The sequence below is a fragment of the Triturus cristatus genome, chromosome 11 (genome assembly GCF_964204655.1).
Source record: "Triturus cristatus chromosome 11, aTriCri1.1, whole genome shotgun sequence".
Classification (NCBI taxonomy): domain Eukaryota; kingdom Metazoa; phylum Chordata; class Amphibia; order Caudata; family Salamandridae; genus Triturus; species Triturus cristatus.
In genome coordinates this window covers 337,016,668-337,029,136 of record NC_140594.1, presented here as the reverse complement: position 1 = coordinate 337,029,136, position 12,469 = coordinate 337,016,668, and positions in this window count along the sequence as shown.

The following is a 12,469-nucleotide window of genomic DNA, read 5'->3' as shown; positions in this document are numbered from 1 at the left end:
GGCACTGCTGGGAGGACTCTGCACCCACCCCTCCTGTCTCAGGGCACTGCTGGGAGGACTCTGCACCCACCCCTCTTGTCTCAGGGCACTGCTGGGAGGACTCTGCACCCACCCCTCCTGTCTCAGGGCACTGCTGGGAGTGATAGGCACCCACCTCTCCTGTCTCAGAGCACTGCTGGGAGTGATAGGCACCCACCCCTCCTGTCTCAGGCCACTGCTGGGAGGACTCTGCACACACCCCTCCTGTCTCAGGGCACTGCTGGGAGGACTCTGCACACACCCCTCCTGTCTCAGGGCACTGCTGGGAGGACTCTGCACACACCCCTCCTGTGTCTGGGCACTGCTGGGAGGACTCTGCACACACCCCTCCTGTGTCTGGGCACTGCTGGGAGGACTCTGCACCCACCCCTCCTGTCTCAGGGCACTGCTGGGAGGACTCTGCACACACCCCTCCTGTCTCAGGCCACTGCTGGGAGGACTCTGCACACACCCCTCCTGTCTCAGGTCACTGCTGGGAGGACTCTGCACACACCCCTCCTGTCTCAGGGCACTGCTGGGAGGACTCTGCACACACCCCTCCTGTGTCTGGGCACTGCTGGGAGGACTCTGCACCCACCCCTCCTGTCTCAGGCCACTGCTGGGAGGACTCTGCACACACCCCTCCTGTCTCAGGGCACTGCTGGGAGGACTCTGCACACACCCCTCCTGTGTCTGGGCACTGCTGGGAGGACTCTGCACACACCCCTCCTGTCTCAGGGCACTGCTGGGGGGACTCTGCACCCACCCCTCCTGTCTCAGGCCACTGCTGGGAGGACTCTGCACACACCCCTCCTGTGTGTGGGCACTGCTGGGAGGACTCTGCACACACCCCTCCTGTCTCAGGGCACTGCTGGGAGGACTCTGCACACACCCCTCCTGTGTCTGGGCACTGCTGGGAGGACTCTGCACACACCCCTCCTGTCTCAGGGCACTGCTGGGAGTGATAGGCACCCACCCCTCCTGTCTCAGAGCACTGCTGGGAGTGATAGGCACCCACCTCTCCTGTCTCAGGCCACTGCTGGGAGGACTCTGCACACACCCCTCCTGTCTCAGGGCACTGCTGGGAGGACTCTGCACCCACCTCTCCAATTTCACAATATGTACGCTCATGACATACACGGATGTGGATACGCTCCATGCATTGGAGGTGGGGGTACGTGTCGTACTTACACTGTTTGGGTGGGGCTACGCTCCATGCATTCGAGGTGAGGGTACGAGTCGTACTTACACTGTTGGGGTGGGGGTACGCTCCATACGTACGCGGGTGGGTACGGGTCGTACTTACACTGTTGGGGTGGGGGTACGCTCCATACGTACGCGGGTGTGTGTACGGGTCGTACTTACACTGTTGGGGTCGGGCTACGCTCCATACGTACGCGGGTGGGGGTACGAGTCGTACTTACACTGTTGGGGTGGGTGTACGCTCCATACGTACGCGGGTGGGGGTACGAGTCGTACTTATGCTGTTGGGGTGGGGGTACGCTCCATACGTACGCGGGTGTGTGTACGGGTCGTACTTACACTGTTGGGGTGGGGGTACGCTCCATACGTACGCGGATGGGTACGGGTCGTACTTACACTGTTGAGGTGGGGCTACGCTCCATACGTACGCGGGTGGGGGTACGAGTCGTACTTACACTGTTGGGGTGGGTGTACGCTCCATACGTACGCGGGTGGGGGTACGAGTCGTACTTATACTGTTGGGGTGGGGGTACGCTCCATACGTACGTGGGTGGGTACGGGTCGTACTTACACTGTTGGGGTGGGGGTACGCTCCATACGTACGCGGGTGTGGGTACGGGTCGTACTTACGCTGTTGGGGTGGGGGTACGCTCCATACATACGCAGGTGTGGGTACGGGTCGTACTTACGCTGTTGGGGTGGTGGTACGCTCCATACGTACGCGGGTGTGGGTACGGGTCGTACTTACGCTGTTGGGGTGGGGGTACGCTCCATACGTACGCGGGTGTGTGTACGGGTCGTACTTACGCTGTTGGGGTGGGGGTACGCTCCATACGTACGCGGGTGTGGGTACGGGTCGTACTTACACTGTTGGGGTGGGGGTACGCGCCATACGTACGCGGGTGGGTACGGGTCGTACTTACACTGTTGGGGTGGGGGGTACGCTCCATGCATACGGGGTGGGGGTAGGGTCCATACATATCCGTCCCCACACTATGTGATGCTTTTGCGGGCCGTACCCAGGCCTTTGCCACGTGGGTACGAGCCGTCCCGCCATTGTTGGGGTGACGTGGGTGTGGGCGTGGTTCGACTCGTACCCACGCTCTTCAGGCGTGGGTACGGGACGTACCTGTCTGGTTGTGTTGCCTGTTCGCGTCGTGACGGACTTCCGTTGTGGCGGTCACTGGCTTATCTGGACACGCCCCCACCCCCTCGTAGTGACCAGGGCATGGGAGTCAGGTATGTCCAGGGCATGTGTGCTGTGTGACTTTGGTGGGGGGTTTGTGGCCTGCCCTGGTCCTGCCACCCCCCCACCCCACTTTCCCCCCTCCCTTAGTTGTTCTGACCTTCTGCGGCGTCTGCGTCCGAACCTGTGGAGGAGGCCGACTGCTATGAGGGCCGGGATGACTCGTAGGTTCGGGTCCATGTCTGTCCGTCGCGTACTGGTCCTCCTTGTTCGCGTCGTCCTGTCGCGTACTGGTCCTCCTTGTTCGCGTCGTCCTGTCTGTCCGTCGCGTACTGGTACTCCTTGTTCGCGTCGTCCTGTCGCGTACTGGTCCTCCTTGTTCGCGTCGTCCTGTCTGTCCGTCGCGTACTGGTAGTCCTTGTTCGCGTCGTCCTGATTTCCCGGCAGTTTTTGGCTGCCGGAAAATATTCACCGTGCGGGATGACGTCGGTGCGAATCGTAATTCCTGGTTCGTGAATGGCAGGCTGCGAGCGTCCCGACGTCAGGTCGGCGCTTTCCCAGATCGCATTTGTAGGTTTATTTTGTTCGGTCGGGGTTTTTTATGATTCGTACGGAAATGGTGTTCCCGTGCGAATCGTAATTCCATGTTTGTATATTTTGACGACCGGGTACGCGTCGGACGGAGAATATGCTCCGTCCGACGGTTCGTACCCGGTTTTTACAGGATCGTGATCGGCGCCTTAGTAAGCCACGCAAACCCACCTTGCATGGCTCTGCAGGGCTCAGTAAATCCAGAGTAAGGCAAGGCAGGGCAAGTTGCTGCCTTGTGTTCTCTGCATTGGGAAGCCATTCCATGAGTGGAGTGTGGACATTCCCATGCATCCACCCATGGATTTTGGCTCATTCCCAGACTTTTGAAAAATAGTAAACCTGGGAATGCATCAAAATTCTGCACCATCCCAACAGAGGTGTAACTTGGAGAAATATGTTTATTTTCCCTTGCTATTTCCTCTTTTATGTGTGCTGCATTCTACTTCTGAGGATTGTTTTTGTGCAGGAAGGTGTCCCTTCCGGTGCAAAAACAATCCTGCCTGGAATGCAGACACCCTTGCACCAAGGTGCAAGGATGCCTCTGTTGGAGCTAGGCTGCACTGTGTGCGCCAGCACATAGAGGGAGTAGCAATGCATTTTACGTTAGTAAATATGGCAAATTCCTGCTCTTTACATTTGTTGCAGCACACCAAGTTGTCTTGCTGCGGTGCAGGTAAATCTGTTCCGAAATCCTTTTAATACCAACATAAACAGACTTTATCTTTTAATTTGTTTTATACTAAAGCAAAACATGAGACACCCAAGTACAGCATTGTAAGAATCAAGTGATATCAGTCTAGCAAGACATACTCTTAATATCTGTGCTTCACGTTCACGTTCACACCAGCTGTGGGTGTAACTCATGTAATTTGCTGAAGTGTAATTGCGAGAAATGACAACAAATTTACACAAGGTTTACCAGAAATATGCAAGGAACTTAACCCTGCATTAAGTGTTATTTTTTTGTGCAAAATGCACCCCCCTGTCCGAAAGAAAATATAGCAAAATGCAACAGGATAGGAACAGCAGCAGTCACCAATGCTCTCTGCCTGTACTCTGAGGTAGGCAATTGTACCCTCAATTACTTCAAAAATGTTCAACCTGGTGTAATTGTGTAAATTGTCAGTGTTTTCAAGTAACAAGAGTGATGAAAATGATTAAAATTGCTTTGATTACTCCAGCATACTAGCAATTTTTTGTCCAGGACTAATTCTGATGTCCAAGTTTACAGAGTAGTTCAACCATAGGCTCCACACCTTTACATATGTTTGCGGGCATCCCAGTGAATTAATATATGCATATTCCTCTGCCCTGGCACACCAGTCCATCCCTTGTCCATTCCCGCTCTAAGAAGCCTTGGCTAATCGTATCGTCATTGGCTGGCATAATCTCACAATCAGGAGCCACATTGCCTCTAGAAGTCTAGTAATGCCAATATCACTCCATTCATCCATCAAGCCCAAAAGTGCAATTTAGGCTTGGTTATGATCATTCTGCCCAATTGTCCTTTACGTATACTGTGCTTGTTGAATAGTATCTTGCTGGACATGGAACAGTTTATATTTCAAGTAAAAGAGGCCTCAATTAGGACTAAAGTACAAACTATTTACAGTCCTAAAATATTAAAGAAACAGCAAACGAGATTTGAATGATAACATGCCCAGTATCTCTCTATGACTGGCATGCCCATACATTGTAGTAAGAAGTGTCAGGCTCCATTTTAAACCTAAGACAGCAGGGTTCAAGCCCATTGTTCATCTTATTTAGTCTTGGTGGCTGTAATGTACTCTGTGCAGGTATTTCAGCTGACTGAGTCTTAATCTTATTGATATTGACAACATTTTAGCAACCATTGTTGCCTCAACTCAATCTCCATCATCTTGCACCCATCTATTTTAAAGTGTCGCAAGGGAGGAGTGTTAATCACAAGTGTACTGCATAGTCTAGAGGTACCCTTGCCTTCTATGAAAGCAAGTTTCAGGCAAGTTTCATTTGCTTTCCAGGGGATTTTATTCTGGTAGACTGGTGAAGTCCACATGGTGGGCCTCTCGCACATGAGACAGTTCAAGGTATCAGTAGAATTGCGAATGGTGCTTATTGTATTATCAAAAAGTTGACTTAAGGGCCTTGTTAGACCTGTCATTCATCGGGTGGTCTTCTCCCAAACTTTCTGCCTCCTTACATCATCTTTTTGCAGTATCTTTTTGTTGGTCTTGCGACTCTGACCACTGCTGACCAGTGCTAAAGTGCATGTGCATGGGCTTCTCCCCTAAACATGGTTCCATTGGTGTATACTCAACTGACATATTAAGGTTACTTGTAGGCCCCTTGTAATGTGGTACACCATATACCAAGGGCCTATGAATTAAATGCTACTAGAGGGTCTGCAGCACTGGTTGTGCAGCCCACAGAAGTAGACATTCAAACCTGTCCCAGACATGCAATTGCCGTGCCTGTGTGTGCTGTTTTATTACACATAAGTCACCCTACAGTAGGCTGTAGGTAGACCTAAGGGCGGGGTGCTGAGTAAGTAAAAGGTAGGACATGTACATTTAAGTTTTAAATGTCCTGGTAGTGACAAACAGCTACATTTGTTTTTTCACTACTGTGAAGCCTACTCCTTTCATAGACTAGCATTGGGAATTCCTTAAAACACTTTTAAGCTGTTATTCCTGATCAGAAAAGAGTAGCTGTTTCATGTTTTATAACTTTGGAATGGAAATGAGAAATCCTCTCTAATGGTAAAGTTGGATCCAACATTAATATATTAGAACTGCCACTTTTAGAAAGTGGTCATCTTCTCTGCTCTTACTAATCTGTATGCCTGTAGTCTGCCTCCGATACATGACTGGGGTGAGTGACAGCTACACTTTGTGCATTACTTCTAGACAGCCACAAACACAGAGTGGATGTGACAGGGAACTCCTCTGCATTCTGAGAGTTCTTACTGGGAAGGATGAGAGAGGGTGAGCTGACACTTACACCTGAATATGGAGTGTTCAGTTTCGCACACAAAGTTCTGATTACCCTCTCCCGACAGTCTGGGGACCTGCTTTGAAGTCACCCCCAATTCAAAGGAGGAACTGAGGATAAGTACTGGTCCTCTGACCCCCCTCCCCAAGACAGTACACTACTGGTCCTGTGAAGAACTAGGCCAGGAGCAATGACTGCTATGATACAAGGATTGCCACTTTGCTTGACTGCTGCCCTGGAAGAACTGCTGTTTTGCTTTGCCGTGCCGCCCTGCAGCCTGCTGATCTCTGCCCTGCAGAGGACAAGGACTGGACCAATCTCACTTGCACCCAGAGTGACTCCAAAGGCTTGCTGGCTTGCCACTTTTTTTTGAAGTCTCAGGATCATCAAAACTTCACTTAACCCTGCAACAGCACTGGGACTCTGCAAATCTGTGAGTCTTGCCCTGCCAAGTGGTGGCAATCCAGTCCTGGGCCCTTGAATGTTGACTTCTGGTGTACAGAACCATCAAAATTGATTTAGTGACAACTTGGCACTGCTCGGAACTGATGCATTGCCCTTCTATGCCGATGCGGGAGCTGACCAATGACATTGCTTTGAGAGACTGCATGGCTCGAAGATCATGGACATATGACAGACTGCGCAGCTTAAAGGGGTTTGTCGATGTAGCATTCATCACGTGTGTGGTTCAGAACCGTTGTATCAAGTCTTTGATGTCAACGCTTGCTCCATCCAAGGTACTTTTTTTGTCAGGACCAACATGAGTCCTGTAACCGGCCTGCACTCCATTGCGGTCAGACTGAGCTTTGAATGTATCTAGGTCCAGCACGACCTCAAGTAATCCCTAAGTGCTATTTTTTTCTAAGCACTGCTTTTTGATTTATTCTTTAAAAATGCATAGCTCTGAACTTTATTTGTTTTGATCTTGTTTTACTCATAAAGACATAATATATTTTCATAAACCTGTGCAGAGTATTTTTGTGGTGTTTTCAGTTTGTGTGTGTGTGGGTGTGTGTCTGTGTGTCTGTGTGTTGGACTTGTGGCAAAAGTCATACTCTTCGTCCAGCCTCTTGTTTTTTTTGCTCTGCCTCTGAGTCTTCTTAAGCTGATAAACTCCTCATGAAGCTTAACTTCCTTCTGTCCTTCTTCCTGACTCTAAAATACAGTTTCTGTTTTTCAATTTCCAGGCCTTATAGTCTGTATGAACGAAAGGCAAAAGATGATCTCAATAATTACCAACTGTTCATCACAGTGTATCTCATATGCCAAACTTGATATCAAATCATGCACTTACTCACACTTTACTCAGTAGCCTCTCCCACCACCACATAATATTTTCAACAATTTCATTCACTGGGCAGTAAGCAAGGAAAAGAAACTTGACTCACTCTACTGCAGGGTAAGGTAGAGGGATTCAGCGGGTAGGATACAGGTTTAGAGGGGCCACTACACTGGTAATTGAATTGTCATCTTTGTCTTATTTAGTCACTGTACTAGTCTTATTTAGTCACTGTACTAGTCAACAGAAGTCAAAAGGTAAAACTCTGAACAGGTGTAAAATAAATCTGTTGTGGGAAACCATGAAATATATTTTGGAATCACATCGCTTACCGTGGTTCTAAAATCAAATCAAATCAAGCTTTATTCGGATCATACAAAATGTCCATAAAAGCATTCTATAAAATACAGTAAAATCCATTTGTAACCAAAGAAATATCCAGAAGGACAACATCTTAAAAATAGGCACAGTCTTTGTACATATAAACCTATAGTAATTCATAGTTCAATTTTTCTAAGTGAACGAGGTCATTCCTTTGTTTTATTGCTGACATTATATAACAAATTGCTGCATTGCAGACTAGTATTCTTTCCAAGTTCCGTAAATAATTAAAAGCAGTTTTATAGGAGTACAGGCAATTATCTTTAAAAATTGGACGGAGATACATTTTTCTAATTTCTATATAAAAATTGCAAAAAAGTAAAAAGTGAAGGGTGCTTTGTTTGGATCTACCATCACACGGGCAGTTTGGAAGATTAGCACACCACTTGCCCCTTTTAGGAAAGGCAAAAAGATGGTGTAATGTGTTCATCCGTAGTCTGGTTAGGTAGAATCTATGCTGTACATTAGTAATAAAAATGAGGTATGGCTGCAAACCCATGGCGTTTGTCCCTTAAGATAAGTTATATAGCAGTTTTCTTAGAACCTGAAACCTCATCTCTTAAGGCTGTCCTAACATTCAGGAGTCTCCTTTTCAAATCAACCTTACTAGTATGTTGTATGTCTTCAGGTTGATTTCCGTTCAGGGGCAAATTGCATTCATCTAAGAGACCACTAATATAACTTAACCAAGGTATTTTCTTGCATCGGTCTTGGGACAAGCAGTCTAAAATGATATCCCTCGTAAAATGAGTGTCTTCCCTAGTCCAGATACGGTGCCACAGATTTAAAGCGACCATGCTAATCAAATCGTGTATATATGGTGTTCCTGTTTCTCTATGCACAATAATAGAAGGGGTAGAGGCCGATACAGCTAACAAACGTCTTAAAAAACTTGTTTTCAAGAATTTGTAATGGTGAGGTATCCGTCTGGCCCCATAGTGCCCCCCCGTAACAACTCCCGGTGATGCACTTTGCTCCGTATAGCTTGAGAATCTCCCGTACAGGTTTTTTACCTATTTTTTAGTAGAATCTAAAAATAGCCTCCACCAATTTCGTAAATTTCAACTTGCATAGAGTTATATGTGTATTACAAGTACCCTTGCTGTAAAAAAGAATCCCTAAGTAAGAAAATGTAAACGTTCTCTCTATTAATGTCCCGTTAATATAATGTGATTTTGTTTTAAATTTCCTTTTACCACATGACATAACCAGAGTCTTACTCAGGTTGATTTTTAGATGTTTTTCCGTCATAAAACTAGTAAAATTATCCATCAGGGTCTGTAAGCCATTTGCTGTCCTTGAAATTAGGACGGCATCATCGGCGTACAATAATAGAGGTGTTGCCCGCTTACCGATCTTTGGGACGTCTACCCCCAAATTCTGTTGTAAAATGTCAACACCATTTATATAAAGTGAAAACAGAAGAGGTGCCAGAGTCCAGCCCTGTCTTATTCCACGTGTAATATTAAAGTGCTTCGTGCATTCCATATGTATTTCATAGCGTATCTTTGCGGACAGACGAGCATAGATTTGGGATAAGAAACTAATAATATCCTCCGGGGCTCCCATCCCTCCCAACGTCTCCCATAACTTTGAATGATTCACCAAGTCAAAAACACTTGAAAAATCGACAAAGCAAAGGTGCAAGGATCCTTCCCTAGCGAAGGTGTATTTTCCTAATATTAGTTCTAAATTCAGACACTGTTCAACCATCCCAACACCTCGTCTGAAGCCATACTGAGCTACAGATAAGATTTTTTTTTCTACCCATTGCTCTAGCCTGGCCAACAGCATTCTGCCCATGACTTTAGAAGTAGAGTCAAGCAAAGATATTGGGCGATAGCAATTGGCACCACTCCTATCCCCATTTTTAAAGATGAGGACTATCAGACTCTCTGCCCAAGTGGCAGATACCACCCCCTCAATTGTTGCATTAAAAAATTTGTACAAAACGGGTACTCAAAAATCCATATTGTATTTAAATATATCAATTGGGACTCCATCGGGGCCAGCCGCTTTGCCACTAGCGCTATTCTTAAGGGCTGTTCTAATTTCGTCTTGACTGATACACCTTATTTTGGTGTTTTCTAATATTATAACGGACTTATCCTCTTTATTTAAAAAACCCTGTTCCGTTTCATTAAAAATTGCTTCAAAGTGGATTAACCAATCCACTGGGGTCACTACCGTGTCAATTTTTACTGATTGGACATCTTTGAAGAAAGGTTGGTCCAATGTTTTCCAAAAAAGGGCTGAATCTCTAAGATCAGCAGCTTTGATCAGATTCTCCCACGCATTAACCCTAATTTCAGATTTTCTACGGATAAGAGCTTCTTTATATGACTTCCGTAGAATACTGACCTCCTCCCTATTGCGCGGGATGGTTTTTAGTGCAGACTTTAAATCTCTATTTAAACTAGAGCATTGATTATCAAACCATGTTGGGGAATGCGAAACATTTGATTTAGGATTCTTTCGCAAATCATCAGAAATTGCCGTAGAAATACTTAAAAAAGCCTTAACTATGTCCAAGCTATTTGAGGAATTATCAAGGCAGGTTATAACATGATCATTAATTTGTAATAGGATCCTGTTTGTAAAAGCTTCTGGATCAACGCCAACCCATTTAATTGAGATCCCATTCCCACCCTGTGTTTTTATATCCATAACGTGGGTACTTACTTCCGAATGTTTTAAAAGGGGAGATCGTAAGGTTATCAGCACAGGATGATGATCACTCAATAAACTTGGGGAGACAGAGCATTCAGCTATTAGGGACCTAAGACTTATTGAAGTAATGAAATGATCAATACATGAGGATGATCTTACTCCTTCAAAGGTGTAAATACTACCCCTATCCTCACGTCCACTCCCTTTTATGACCTTCTCTGTAATTTCTAGGTTATACTTGGACATAACAAGGTTAATATTTTCGCCATCATTGTTATGTGGAAAGTGTGCAGAGACACTGCCTGATTCCTCTTCATAGCCACATTGAATCCCCGCTAAAAGATTACATGGTTCTATATTAAAGTCTCCCGCCCAAATTAGGGAACAATCCGGACCTACAATCTTCATGAAGTCCGTCAGCTCCTTATCCAAAGATATGATGACCTCATGTCTCGAAGCATTAAATATATTAGTTATGACCGAGTTCCCATAGGAAATCTGAAAATTCTATTTTGAATAACTTTGGCGCCGGTTGACTTATGTTCGTGACATTTTCAAAACTAATGGGGCGCTCGGCTCAGCTCCTACCCTGAAAGTCTCGGGGCGATTCGTCAAGCGGGGGCTGAGAAAAAAGGGGGGTCCCAAAACGGCACATTTTGACTTCTCAAATCCTCTTCTATTTCATAAACAAATTCTGACATGCAGACTGAAACATGCACTTTGAATACCAGCAGCAGACTTCCCTGGTGAGCAGTAGTTTTACTACAGTGATCTAATGAGCAACTAGAGTGCTAACATTCAGAATTTATGGCAAATGTGTGACACATCTGAATGCCTTCTTGATGGAAACAAAATAAAAAACTGAAAGTATTCCCACTGAGGAGACTGCAGTAAATGAGGAAATTAGGAAACTTCATTACAAATAAATCTCCCAAGATGGCCACCAGAAACAAAAGAGCCCAAATGTAGCCCAAATATCACCCAGATGTAGCCCAAGTATAGCCTAATGACAGAATGTCCCAGAGTGTTCTTAAGAACAACTAGAGCGCTTACTCTCTTACTTATGACAAAAGTATGGCACACCTGAAGCCATCTTGATTGGAATAAACTGGTAACACTTAAAACATTTAATTTAAAAGGGAACACAAGGAGGGGGTTCATTTTACCATAGTAATTATGATTAGTGCTGAAGAAAAGAAAAATTAGGGCACATTTTGAGTGACTTCTCAAATCCTCTTCTATTTCATTAAAAAATTCTGATATGCAGACTGAAACATGCACTTTTAATACCAGCAGCAGACTTCCGTGGTGCGGAGTAGCTTTACTACAGTGATCTAATGAGCAACTAGAGTGCTAACATTCAGAATTCATGGCAAATGTGTGACATAGCTGAATACCTCCTTGATGGAATCAAAGTAAAAAACTGAAAGCATTTCCTACAGAGGAGACTGCAGTAAATGAGGAAATTAGGAAACTTCATAACAAATAAATCTCCCAAGATGGCCACCAGACACAAAAGAGCCTAAATGCAGCTCAAATATCACCCAGATGTAGCCCACATGTAGCCCAATGACAGAAGTGTGCAAAACACTTATTTTTTGTGTATTTGCAGTTTTATATGGTGCAGACTTGTCAAGTATTGGAATGCTTTACATGAGCATTGGTTACATCACACAAGATCAAATTCATTTTGGTTGTAGACATGGGGAGATTAAGTGATTTGACCACAATCACAGAATGTTGAGCTGAAGCAGAAACTCCAACCTGGTTCCCCAGTTGCAAAGTCTGCAGCTCTGGAAGTAACACCACATCCTCTCGCCAAGGTGCAACATTTAATCAAGTGGTCAACTGGATAAAAAAACATAAAGATTACAAATAATTTAAAAGTTCTTTGTCGCTATTTGAAAACTCAGAAAATATGTCCTCATTTTAGATTTTTAGAGCACTAACCATAGTTTTGATGCAAATAAGACCCTCTGACATATGTAATTTCTAAAGGAAATACTCTAGGTATTACAGTTTTGATTACATCAAGATGATGTCAGGCGTTCCACACTTTTGTAAAAAATATAGAATGTTAGCAATCGAGTTGTTCATTGGGATACTGTTGAGAGGCAGAGGCCAGGGGCACGGACTCTGAAAATTGAAGGCAGGTAGGAGAGTGCAGA